We start from the raw sequence: 13,646 nt of genomic DNA, 5'->3' as shown, positions 1-13,646 counted from the left end.
CTCCTGAGATGGAAAGAGGGACCAACACTGAGTGATGTCCACACCCAGATGCTCTGACAGGTGGTCTGAGGAAGGCCGTGGTTCTAGAGTCAGAGATCACGCCCAGCATCCAGGTGCCTGGGCTCTGCTCCTCAACGCCTTCCCATCCAGTGTGGTCCATCATCCAGCAGAACCCTCCATGCCTGGGGCCTCTACAAACCGTCCCATGTGGACACTACTTCATGGCAGCGTGGGGTCCCCCGTCCCCTCCCCCATACACAACAAAGCTGGAACAATAACGGGAAGACAAACAGGCTAGTTTGGAAAGTAGCAAAGCTAGTGTCCCTTGTGCTTCATAAAGAAGAGTGTCTTTATTCTCTTCCGCTGATAACGGTAATCACCATTTTAGAGCTTACAGATTATTTCATGAATCCAAACTCATTTAAACGTTTTAGCAAGACAGTTACTAGTCCTCTTCCACGGGTGCATAAAGTTTGGTTCAGAGGCACGGAGGGACACCGTCGGTTGTGAGCTTCTTTGCATTCTCTGAGTATAAGAAAATATTACTGAAAATGGGGGGAAATGGTGGGGGTTACAAAACACACAGAGACTTTTAGGGAAGCCGCCAGCAGTGGGCATGGGGGTCAGCGACATTGATCAGTGAGTCAAGATGGAGCCTGAGCCTAAGAGACAGGTCTGCTTACCCGAGACAGAGGCTCCCGGAGTCCTGAGACTGTGGGTCACGACAGGAACTTTGTACCTCCACCACGATCCGATAAGAACACCCCCAGGGCTCAGAGCGGGTAGAACTCCAAGCTCTCTCATTCCATCAATGGCCTCCATGGACAGCCTCTGAGCAGACAGCAGATGGAACAGGAAGCTCAGGAGGGGAAAGGACCACCACTGCAGATGTGGTGCTCAGTTTCACGGGCCTGGGAACAGTGGCATACCTGGAGAACCTCACATTGGCCCCGTGCGTGGATGGCATGGTACAAAGGGCAGTGAACAAGAGATGCCTGTCATGCTGGAGACCTTGGTAACGCACATGCATCCCAGAGAGTGAGAAATAGACTCTGGAGACTTAGGGAGCTGCCAACTTCGATAAAATGTAAGGGGTCCAATGGGCAGAGGCATGCCAGGACAGCCCCTCCAAAGGGGGCTATCTTGGTTCTTCTTTGTAAGAAGAACCATGCATGGTAAACCTTTATGGTGGGTGACATAGAAGGTTGACAGCTTTGAGTGGTGCCCTGATCAGAAGTGGTGTCTTTAGAAGGTCAGGCTTCAGACCAAGCCGTCCTTCCATCTGGACCCCATTATACAGCAGGTACTATGGTTAGAGGTGTCAGCAGTGGGGAAAATGAAGGTGAAGTGTATGGAAAGTCCCACAGGAAGAATCACAGCATGCGGGCCTGAGATTCTAGAGCAAAGCGGCAGCGTCTGCAACAGCGAATGACATGCCTCTTGAGGAAGAGCTCTTACTATGCTACTGGGCTCTGGGGGACAGAACATTTGAACACGGGGCAGAAAGAGACTGTAAATCCAGCCTGCACTTTATGAACAGCGTTCTGTCCCCCCCACCACATCACAAAACCATATGGATGTCATAACGATCTGTTGTAAGATGGGAGCAGAACATCCGTGATCAGGCAAAGCAAGACCAGAAGGCACAAGTGAGCTGCATGACCAGGTAGCCCAGAGCCAACTACTCCCCGCCATGACTGCAGCATCCCCCACACCATGCTTTCTTCCTCCAGCTCTAGAGGTGGTCTCATATGATCCGCTGGAGGATAGGCTAGTGCAGGATAGGCATGCACACTGAAAGTGAATGGCAGCTCCACTGCTGCTGCTCTGGGACGTCCTTCACAGCCAGCAGAGACAAAATCTTCCCAGTGGGCATCGCTGGTCATGATGATGCATCTGGCCATCCACTTTGTGTGGAAAGAGAAGGGACCAGTGTGAGAGCATACACATATTTCTAGACGATTGTCAATGGTCTGGGCAGTTGGTTAGGGACCTGGGGAAAAAAAAAGGACTGGAATATCACAGGCAAAGAACTCTGATTAAGGAAACTACATGCATATATAGAAGTGAGAACAATGTGTGACGATATTTGTATCACATGCGAATGCCACCTGGAAGGCGGTCACCATGGAAGAAACATGGAACAACCACATAGACAAAATAGCCAGTCAATGTTAACCGGCCATCACCATTGGCCAACAGGGAAGTTGCATCATAGGCATATGAACAGAGTGAATGATTGTCAAGTTGAAGGTACACGTGGACACAGTATGGGATAACGCCTGCCAAAGCTTCACATTCAAGGCATAAAGACCAATACTGGGCCTCCCCAATATAGCTCTCTTCCTTGAGGAGACCACCCAGCCACTATGTGATTTAGCAGAGAGACTGAACTGGACCATTCAACAATGGCCAGGAGTTTGTCCTCACAGAAATAGCTATTACAGGAGTGAGTTTGTCTGTCCAGCCCCACTCCACAAGCACAGAATCCCACACAGCACAGAATCTGACCAGGGAACACCCTTCACAACACTGAGGTGTGGAAGGGAGACCTGGACCATGGAATCCAGTTTGTTTTTTTGTTTTGTTTTGTTTTGTATTCACACACCCAAACTTCCAGGAGCAGCCATCCTCATGGCTTTCTGGACGGGCTCTGTCTGTCTGTCTGTCTGTTCTCGCTCAGACTGCTGTTGTGTTCTCCTCGATAAGAAGACACTCGCTGCCTGAGGGGTGATCGCCACCATCACAAGGGATGGTGTTATACTTCTTTATTCCTTGTTATTGAGAAAAAATGTTCAATCATCTCTTCCTATTTTATGGAAAAATCAATTATAGTATGAGAAATGCAGGGTTATGAAGTCAAAGGGATCCTCTGGAAGACGGATTTTCAAATTTACCACTCATCGGAATTCCCTGGCGGTCCAGTGGTTAAGACTCTGCACTTCCACTGCGGGTTCAATCCCTGGTCAGGGAGCCAAGATCCCACGTGCCACAGAGTGTGGCCAAAAAAAAAAAAAATTAAACAATCGTATTTATCATGCAGCAAAATCACTGCAAGGGCTTATCTGAACCCGGCTCTGAGTTTCTGGTATAGTAGTTCTGGGGTAGGCCTCAGTAATTTGCATTTGTTATACATTCCCAGGTAGTGCCCAGACGGTACTGTGGCCTGGGGACCATGCTTTGAGGACCACTGACCTAAGAGATGTTATAGGGATACTTCCTGACTCACACTGATCCCCTTTACCTAAGGATCACCCTTAGATAATTGAATTAAGCCCCCGGTATCCACTCATGTCTGTATCATATAGCTCCACCCACTTGCCAGAATAGATTTATTTAGGATAAACAAGTGATGCTTGCCAACCAATCAGTTACGCTCTCCCAGGAACATAGAATTAAAAAGGGAGAGAGATAAGGCAACTTTGTTTAAAACAGAGCCACAGTGATAACTAGTGCTCCAATAACAGCGCAGCAAATCAGCATCAGAGATCTCCAGATCTGCCCTGTTTCCATTCCAAGTCTAGAAGATTTTGTGGAATAGAATTGATCAGAAGTAAAATCCATTTTATTATAGGAGAGAGATGTTTTGGGTTTCACTAGTAGGAATGGAGCTGAGATAACTTAGAAGAGACATTGGGAGAGACAGACAAGTAAAGAGGCAGTGGCCACATTCTTACCACCAAGAGTGAGTAAAATAAAGAACAAGTTGGAGTTAAAACATATAAAGGAGAGGAAAAGGCTTTGATGGCACAGAACAGGCACTGCTCCCAACTGCTCCACCAAGAGAAATTTTTTTAAGTTGGTTAAGACAGCCAACTGCCTCTATTTGCTTAGATCTGGGGGCTTTCTCTGGACACAGGACTTTGAGTAGTAAAGCCAGGACAGGGTCACCCTGAGCAAACTGGGAGAGCTGCTCACCACACTCACAGCATTGATGCTCAGACGATGGCGTCAAACTGAGGATGCAGACTTCTACTTTGTTCATAGTGGACAAGGCAATTTGGCCCACCTTCCTGCTGAAGGCAAATCAAAAGCTAGACAACATAATAAGCAAAACAACAAAAACCCACTTCTTAAAAAGATCAAATCTTTAATAAAATACTGAGATATTGCTGGACCAGTGGCTTAGATTGTACTCCCCAGAAGCAGATTCTGAAATCAGGATTCATATGCAAGTGATTAATTATGGAATTGCTCCATGAAAATACAGTGAAATACTATGGAAGTGTGAGAAGGAAGGGGAAGATGCCAAACAGTAGTATCCTTTCAGGCTTAGCTTCAATCTTCAGGGAGCTCTAAAGGGTAACTTAAGCCTCTGAGTCTGTGTATTCTTGAGCCAAGACACCTGTGCTCTTACACTCCCATGCCCAGGTAAAATCCATGTTAACTAACAGACATTTTGGCTTCTGCACCTGAAGGTAAATTTGCCCAGTAACCCAAGGTTTCTCCTCCCAAGAGAATCCCAAGGACACATCCTTAAAGTAAAGTACACAGAAGTCTTGGAATGGACACATAGAAAGAGTGATGAGCGACTCAGGAAAGATAGAAAGAATATTAAGGGCCAATCAGCTTGAAAATAAGTCAATAGGAACTTCCAAAACCGAAACACAAAGAGAAAAAGGAATGAAAAGATGGAACATAATATTCAAGAAATTTGGGGCAATTATGAAAAGTGTAATATATGCTGAATGGGAACACCAGACAGAAAGAAAAGAAAGAAGGAACAGAAGTAATGTTTGAAGTAATTATGGGTGAAATGTATCCAACATTAATGACAGATACAAATTCGCAAAGCCAGGTAGCTCAAAGAACACCAAGAAGGGTAAATACTGGGGAGAAAAAAAAAAAGTCTATCACTAGTCATAGTGCAAAAGAACAAGGCAAAGAGAAAATCTTGAATAAACCAGAGGAAAGAAACGCCTTACTACAGAGGAACAAAGATAAGAATTACATGGGACATCTCATCAGGAATTATGCAAACAAGAAGAGTGTTAAATGAAAAAATTCAACCCATAATAATTCTGTACACAGTAAAATTGCTATTCAAAACTGAAGCAGAAAGAACCACTTTCACGGGCAGGAACAAACCTAAGGGATTTTGGAATTAATCGAGCTACCTCACAAGAAATGTTTAAAGAAGTTCTCCAGAGGAAAGGAAAGTTATTTAGGCCAGTAAGTTAGATCTACCTAAAGAAGGGAAGTGCATCAGAAAAAGGAATAAATTTAGGCAAAATAAAATATGTCCTTTTCTCTCATTCTTAATTGGTCTAAATTGATCTGTTGAAAGTAATAATAGCAAAAATGTCCTGGGTGATTACAGCATATGGGTGAGTGTAACGGCTGACAGCAACGTCGTTTACTTGTAACATTGGGAGGGAGGAATTTTGAGTGCTCAGTTCTGTTACCTCTACTACCTGTGAAACCATGCAGCATTACATGAAAGTAGATGTACATTCGTGGTACATGTGTACGGCACATTCTAGAGCAACCACTCAAAGTTTTGGACACAAAATATCAAATAATGCATGGGTCAAAGGAAAAGTCTTGAGACTTAAAAATATTGGCAATCTTTGAGACACTTAAGATATCTGAATTAGATGAATATAAGTAAGAAACTTAAAATTTTTGTGAGGTAGTGAAAGCCATGTTTAGAGAGAAATTCATAGCATTGCATGTATATATATGGGAAAATTTATGAAATCAATAGGCTAATCTTCCACCTTACTAAACCAAAGAAACAAAAGCAATTTAAACTTAAATCAAGAAAAAAGTAATAAAAATTAAAACAGAAATAAAATTGTAAACAGGAAAACAGTAGAACAAATCCATAAAACCAAACTGATTCTTTGAAATGATCAATAAAATTGATGAAATTATAGCCAGTCTAACCAAGAAAAAAGAGATGAACAATTTATTAATATTAAAATTAAAGAGGGATCATCACTATTGATCTGATGGATAGTAAAATAATGAAAATTAGAAAAAACTCTGTCCACAAATTTGATATTGTATATGGACCAATAATTTGAAAGATCACAGATGATCAAAATATACACAGGAGAAATAAATAATATGAACAGAACTAGATCTAGAAGGAAGTGATCAATAGTTAATTATGTTCCAGAAAAAGAAACCACCAGGTCCTGAATGTTTCACTTGCATGCTCTCTAAAATTTAAAGTAGAAATCAAAATAACTCTCTAAAACTCCTTCCAAAAACAGAAACAAAAGGGACACTTTAGAGCTCATGATATCAGGTCACCATTGTCTTAATGCCAAAAGCATATAAAGAATTACAAAAAGGAAAACTACAGACCTGTATCTCTAATAAACATAGATATAAAATTTTCAGCAAAATATTAGCAAATTAAATGCAATGATTTATAAAAATAATTATGTGCCATGGCAAAGAGGATTCACTCCAGGTATACAAGGCTGGTTCAACATTTGAAAATTAATATAGTCCATCAACAGGCTAAAAAAGAAAAATTATATGATTATATCAATAGGTGAAGGAAAAGCACTTGACATAATCGAACACTCATCCATGATAAAAAAAACAAAAACAAATCTCTCAGGAAACTAGAAACTAGAGGCAACTTTTCTCAACTGGGAAATTAACATTCAAAACCAGACAAAAGTCCTAGAGCTAACATCACACTTAGTGATGAAAAACAAGATGATTTCCTCCTAGATCAGGAACAAAGCAAGGATGCTTCCTTTTGCCACTCCCCTCAACATTGTACGGGAGAAACTAATGCAGTAAAAGAAAAGGAAGTGGAAGGTTTACAGACTGGCAATAAAGAAATAAAACTGGTTTTGTTCCCTGTCTGTCTAGTTAAAAAATCCCAGAAAATCAACAACAGCAAGAGCAACAATAACAACTACAAGACTCTTGAAACAGTATCACAAGGATTATCACCAGGATGACAGGGTACAGGCTTCCTACAAGGTTGATAAACAAAACTTAATTGTTTTTCCACCTACCAATATTGAACAATTATAACCGGAAATCGAAATCACAATACCATTTACATTACCATCACTAAATGCAGCTTACATGTAAATCTGATGAAATATGTACAGAGCCTATGTCCAGAAAGCTACCAAGTTTTGATGAAAGATATCAAAGAAAGTCAAAGATCTGAATAAATGGAGAAATACTCCATGTTCTTGGATAGGAAGATTATTTTTTGTAGTCAGTTCTTCTCAACTTGATATATAGTTTCAACGCAATTGCAAATAAAATCCTGGCAGGTTAGTTCACGGTATTTCATGCTAAACTAATTCTAAAGTTTACAAAGAAAGTCAAAAGACTAGAAGAGCCAACACAACAATGAAGAAGAAGGACAAAATTAAGGGATTGACACTACCCAACTTCATGACACCAAAATTCTGCAGTAATCGTGGCAGCTTTGTATTGGTGAGAGCTGAGACATTTTAGATACCAATGTCTACCTTTGGAAAGGAACAAATGTAATTAAATCAACAAAGATAGTCTTTCCACAAATGATGCTATAAGAATTGGATATCCATGTATGAAAAAGAGAGAGAGAGACATGAAGGAAGAAAGAAAGAAATGAGTCTATGCACAGAATTTATACCTTTCACCAAATCTAATTCAAAATGCATTACAGACCTAAATGCAAAATGAAAATCTGTAAAACTTCTCGGAGAAAACATAGGAAAAAATCTAAGTGATCTGTGTTTGGTGAGGAGTGTTTAGATACAATACCAAAAGCATGATCTGTGAAAAGATGAATGAAAAAGTTGGATTTTATGAAAATAAAAAAGTTATGGTCTGAAAATTACTGTTAAGAGACTGAAAACAAAGACACAGACTGGGAGAAAATATTTTGCAAAATCCATATCTGATAAAGGATCCTATCCAAAATATACAAAGAACTCTTAAACTCAACAATAAGAAGACATATAATGCAATTAAAAATGTGTGAAAGATCTGAACAGACACCTCCCCAAAGAAGATACACATTTGGCAAACAAGCGTATGAAAAGACATTCCACATCACATGTTTTAAGGAAGTGAAAATCAAAACAATGATGAGATGCCATTACACACCTATTAAAATGACTGAAATAAAACCAAAACAACAACAAAGAGCAAACTCAAAACCTGCAATACCATTTTCTGGGAAGGATGTAGCGTGATAGGAACCCTCATTTACTGCTACTAGTAATGCAAAATGGAATAGCCATCGTGAAAGATAGCTTTTCAGATGCTTACTAAGCTAAATGTTTTCTTGTCGTATGATTCAGCAATTGTGCTCCTAGGTATTTATCCAGTGGACTTGGAAATGTGTGTGTGTGTGTGTGTGTGTGTGTGTGTCCTGCAAAAGAATTTCTGTAGCAAATTTATCCATAATCTTCAAAAACTGGAAGCAACCAAGATATGCTTCAAACAAAGTGTGATACATCCACACCATGTAATGTGACTCAGTAACAACAAAAAGCAAACTGTATACACAGTGCAAAAAGTAGTTGCTGCAGGTCTGGGTTCATGGGTAGGGATAAACAGGTGAAAGAGGATTTTTAGAGCAGTGAAACTCTTCTTTGTGACACTGTAATGGTGGATCCCCTTGGACTTTTCAGGTTTCCTTTCTCATGCATTTCCTATTCCCAGTCACTGCTCATTTTTCCATTACATTATAGGAATGCTGCGTGTTACACATGCTCATTTTTGTTTGTTATAGGCATCGAGATGTTCTTTTCTATGTATATTCTTCATAGTTCTTCATTACCTTTAGGAAAAGGTATAATTCCATTTTTATGACATAAAAATTGGCCTCATTCATGGTACTTCCGCTTATGAGCTTCATCTTGTAACAATACTGAAGAGGAGGATATATTCTCCTATGCCTCCGTGGTTGGCACAGCCATCTATCTTCATGAAGCAATGTATCCCAGTTTACCTCTTTCTAAGGCTCAGGCCAGATGAAATTTCTTCAGCCAGGATCAAACCAAGCTTGAGAGAGCTACAATTCCTTTGCGGGATCAGCCAAAGCCTTCCTCCCCTTCCTGAAATTCCCCACCACACCATTCATCCTTTCTGTCCCAAATTTCTGCATGTACACAGAATGCTATTGTTCTGTCTGTTTCAAGGGAAAAATAACAACAGGACTCCTCCAGCATCCTCTTCTGCAATCTGCAGTGAGTTTAACAACTCTACTGAAGATCTGGGGTCTGGATGTTAAATTGGATGGTCATGGGGAAGGGTCACTTGGAGGGCACTTGACCTTTTCCATCCCCCTAGCAGGGGTCACACTCATGTTTTTTGTTTGCCATATCTCCCACAGGACTTCACTGCCAAAAGTCACATCTCTCTTGATTTCATCTTGACAAGAATGTTTCTTCCAAAGAAATATCTTTGCAAAAAAAAAGTTATACCGAGAACCACTTTCTCCATCACATTGTGCGTGCTTGTCTACACCAAGGAAATAAAGTTCCTTGAGGAAATGGAGCATGTCTTAGTGTCTTAAACAGAGTGTAGTGCCTGGCATACATCATGTGTGATCAATCAATATTTATTGAATGACTGCATAAATAGATCTCTTCTGTGAATTAATTTTGGAGTATCCTGTTATACAATGTAACTCAATTTTGTTTGCATTCTTTCTTAATTGTTTCATGCATTGTCTTTCTTAATCATCTCATGTTTTTGGATCCAATAAAAATGTACATGCTTGAAGATATCTCCTGCTATGCCTAGCACGTAATTATGTAGATAGAGAATCATCAGTACACACATTATTTTTTTTACCAAATAGTAATTAAGATAGTTCTTTGTATAACTGGTACATATTTTATGAAGGTTAAGATCCAGTATAACTGCCTCTCCTTATAACTAGACTGAAACTAGAATTATTTTATTGATATAGTGAGAGAGAGAAAGAGGACATGAGAACGAGAGAAGAGGAAGGAGAGAGAAAAAAAGAAGGAAGGAGAAAGAGAGAGAGAGTATTTCTGTTAATGCTCATTTTAACTCCAGTTTTTTACTTAAGAATGTCCTTTTTCTGGATTTTTTAAAGATGCATTGGGTACCGGCTACACAATGCTGTATGCTAGATGTTATTCCCTCAAAAAGTTGAGCTGGTGGATAATCTTTCTTCTAACAGTTTCAATTTATTTTACAGACAGAGAAACTAAAATTTCTATTTTTATTGACACATCCTAAATTGTCCTAAAGTAGGACCTAGTTTCCTTTCCCCCTTGCCTTTATTAAAGAATAACTTTCAAACACCTACATGAGTTATAGGCAAGTACTGAGGTGAAGGCTGGATGGTGGTCTGCTTAGAAAAATAGATTAAAAAAGGTTTTGTGTGTCCTGTGAGGATGGGAATGATAAAGAAAACCCCTGATTGGAAGATTGTAGGACTAGAGAAAGAGAAGATATTTGCTCGGGAATACAGAGATTCCTTTATTTGTTTTCTCTTATTTTCAAGCCTACTGTGTATATTAAGGTTTGCCTTGGAGACCCTTAACCTGTCAAGATTATAAATGATTATTGAGTTTGCCTATCAAATATCCAGGGCTGATTGGCTCGTCTGAATAACTACACAGATTTGGAATTGTGGTAGAACCGACTGTAAACGGATACTTTCCAAATTGCCATCCCCAGAGCACCCAGGCTCTCATGGCTCATCTCAGCCTGCTCTGATCTGGGCAGCCACCCTGGGAGGGGAAGGCACCCTCCTCTGTGTGGGGGCAGGGCAGGCAGCATCACGTGGGTTCCCTTTGGCATCCTCTAACAGCTTGTGTCATTAGATGCTTCACATTAGGTTAACTCATGCTTATGGATCCAGAACACCAAATGACACTCGTGTGGCACTGGGACGGGGTGTCAAAAAGGCGGCTTTCTCTTCTCTCAGGGTCCTAGCTTGTTAGGAAAGTGTGGCTGACTTGCTTTTGACCATCTTTCCTTGTTTGTCACAACACAGAATCATCCTGTTCTGTTTGAAAGCTTTACATACCTTTAGCATTTTTCATAATTAATGATGCACCAACATTAATCATGTCTGCATCTATGGTTATCTCTGTTTCTATAGTGATATCTGTATCTATATCATCATCAGTGACTACCTACCCAGCTGTGCTGATTGCACTTAATTGTGTGAATCCCATCTCGGTGCACATGTTCAGGAGATTTTATAATAACTCTGAACGAAAATCGCCTGCTAGAAATATTGAGAAAAAAATTTATAGGACGCCTGTCACATTATTATGGTAACCTTAAATTTTAAAATGTCGCCAAAGTTTTGCCCACCTCCCATTCAAAGAGGAACACTTTCGCACTGAGCGTGGTTTGTAAACAGCATCCATTTGCACTTTTCTTTATCTCAGATTCTCTTCATATTCCATTTTTATTGGTTTGTTTAAATCCTGTGTATAAGCCCATTTAAATCAAAATATGGCAGACGCTGGTATTTGCATTGCATGAAATTACAAGCAGGTGAGATCTGAACAATTAATACTTCTTTTTTCTCGTGGTGGAACGAGCAGCCCAATTTAATGCTGTTTAAGCTTATTATCTAATTGCATGCTGGTGCTAGCTTCAGAGACGGCATGACGTGAAGGCCGCCTTGTGCTGTGTTCCCTCCGCAGTAGAATATTCAATTATTTGTTCTGACTCATGTAATTCCCTGTATTCCAAGCTTGTTAATGTCATTACAGAGCTGAAATAAAGTGATTACTCTTAATGAGTATTTATCCGATAGGTAAGGCAATTCCTGCACCCGCTAGCTGACAGTGGACAATTACGGATTTTTCTCCTTAGCCCTCCATGCCCCCCACTCCAAAGGCGCCGTCGCCCATCTCTTGACTTTCCTGTCAGGGAGGCAACATCGCATTGCGGTGTTCTGTGAAATACTGTCAGATGATGGGGAAAAAATAAAAATCTTTTTAAAAAAAAAGGAAAAGGAAGAATTGCAACGTCCCCCGGCAGAGTTCCAGCTAATGACCACTGCTTCCACTCGCTGGCAGTGATGACAGCTCTCGCTAAATGATAATGGCATGCCTGCTGTTGAGTTTGCCCACTTATGTTATTTCTCTTGACATGGTTCTGGGGAAGGCCTAATTTTTTTGACATTTGACCATGCAAATTTGAGTCCTGATACATTATTCTGCATTTACATCCTCCCAGTGTTGCTGTTTAAAATGTGCTACAAGCTCCAGGAGCTCAGCTAATAAAGGCCACCGAATGAAAGAAAGTTAAATATGAATGCAAGAGGAGACCTAGTGAAGGCCCGGCGTATACATCTCCGAGATGACCTTCTAGAGACGAGCAAGTGGAAAATCTCTTTTTTAAAGCACAAGGTAAAGAATGTAACACTCACTTTTTTCCTAGAATATTTTTAAAGGTTTTTAAATATATACCAACGGAGAGGAAAAAAGACCCCATTATATTTTACACGGGAGTTTCTTCCACTCAGCTCATGAGTCAGTGCATTGTTAACCACTTTCCAGGTGGTGCTGGCTTCTCAAACTCTGAAACTCATGCTTCTGCAGGAAGCTTCCTTGACTGCTGAACCCAGGAACGTGCAGTCCCCAAGTTTCACAGCATCAAATGCCACGCATGTCGGATTTAAGAAAACCTTTCTATGTCATGGATTTCTGCAGGTTTAGGAGAAAAACCTCATTTCAGGCTATTTTTCTTTGCTCCTGACCAATTTGGAACTGACAATAAAAATGAGGAAAATTTTAAAATAGTCACTAAAAATATTACCTATACTACTAAATTGACATGAGAACTACTAAAAACAAACTCCTAATCCTAGTAACGATAAAAGTATTCACAGATTGTTATGTACATCAACATTAACATAGGTATTTCATAAAAATGCCTTTTTATTCTACCAAGTTAGCTAGAAAAACAAATTCATTGCTTACGAATTGACCATCTTTATATTTTTATTTAGTAATAGTTCAGTTGGAATTTCTTCATCCATTTTGAAGTGCTGTATTATGCACATGCTGTCTTGTAGCTACATGTGTTAAAATAAATTATTTAATAAAGAGCAGTAATTGAGCTTTAGGTTTGAAAAGCTCACTTCTGCAGCACATATACTAAAACTGGAAGATTAGCACGGCCCCTGTGCAAGGATGACATGCTAATTTTTGATGTGTTCCATATTTTCATAACAAAAAAGAAGCAGACTCACAGACATAGAGAACAAACTAGTGGTCTTCAGTGGGGAGAGGCAGGGGGAGGGGCAAGGTAGGGGTAGGGACTAAAAGGTACAAACTACTCTGTATAAAATAATATGGAACACCTATAACATATATAATATTGTACAGCAACTATACTTAAATAAAAGAAGAAAAACAAGTAAAGAAAGAGGAATATTCCAGAAAACCCTCTTTGTAATTACTGAATAGCCATCATTTTTATCTTTTTCTCCCTTCTTCTCAGCCTCCCTTTTAGTATCCTATCTCTTCCCCCTTTCTTTCCTCCTCCCTTTCTCTTGTCTTTAATTTTATTTCTGAGCACCTACTATATTTTCAAGCACCTATTCTTTCTATCTATCTCTCTGTCTGTCTGTTTGTCTGTCTCTCTCTCTATGTCATAATTCGAATGCCAAGGAATTTACAAAAATAAATAAGACAATAAGATGGACTCCCTGATAATAAGAA

The 13,646-nt window shown here is 39.9% G+C and overlaps 1 pseudogene; it reads left to right on the top strand.

Moving 5' to 3' along the window:
• The first annotated feature begins 13,057 nt into the window (after nucleotides 1-13,057).
• On the top strand, nucleotides 13,058-13,150 carry LOC130837604 (U6 spliceosomal RNA; annotated as a pseudogene).
• Nucleotides 13,151-13,646: the final 496 nt, after the last annotated feature.

The sequence above is a fragment of the Hippopotamus amphibius genome, chromosome 15 (assembly GCF_030028045.1).
Source record: "Hippopotamus amphibius kiboko isolate mHipAmp2 chromosome 15, mHipAmp2.hap2, whole genome shotgun sequence".
In the NCBI taxonomy this organism is placed as follows: domain Eukaryota; kingdom Metazoa; phylum Chordata; class Mammalia; order Artiodactyla; family Hippopotamidae; genus Hippopotamus; species Hippopotamus amphibius.
This window is presented reverse-complemented; position numbering and strand designations above follow the sequence as displayed.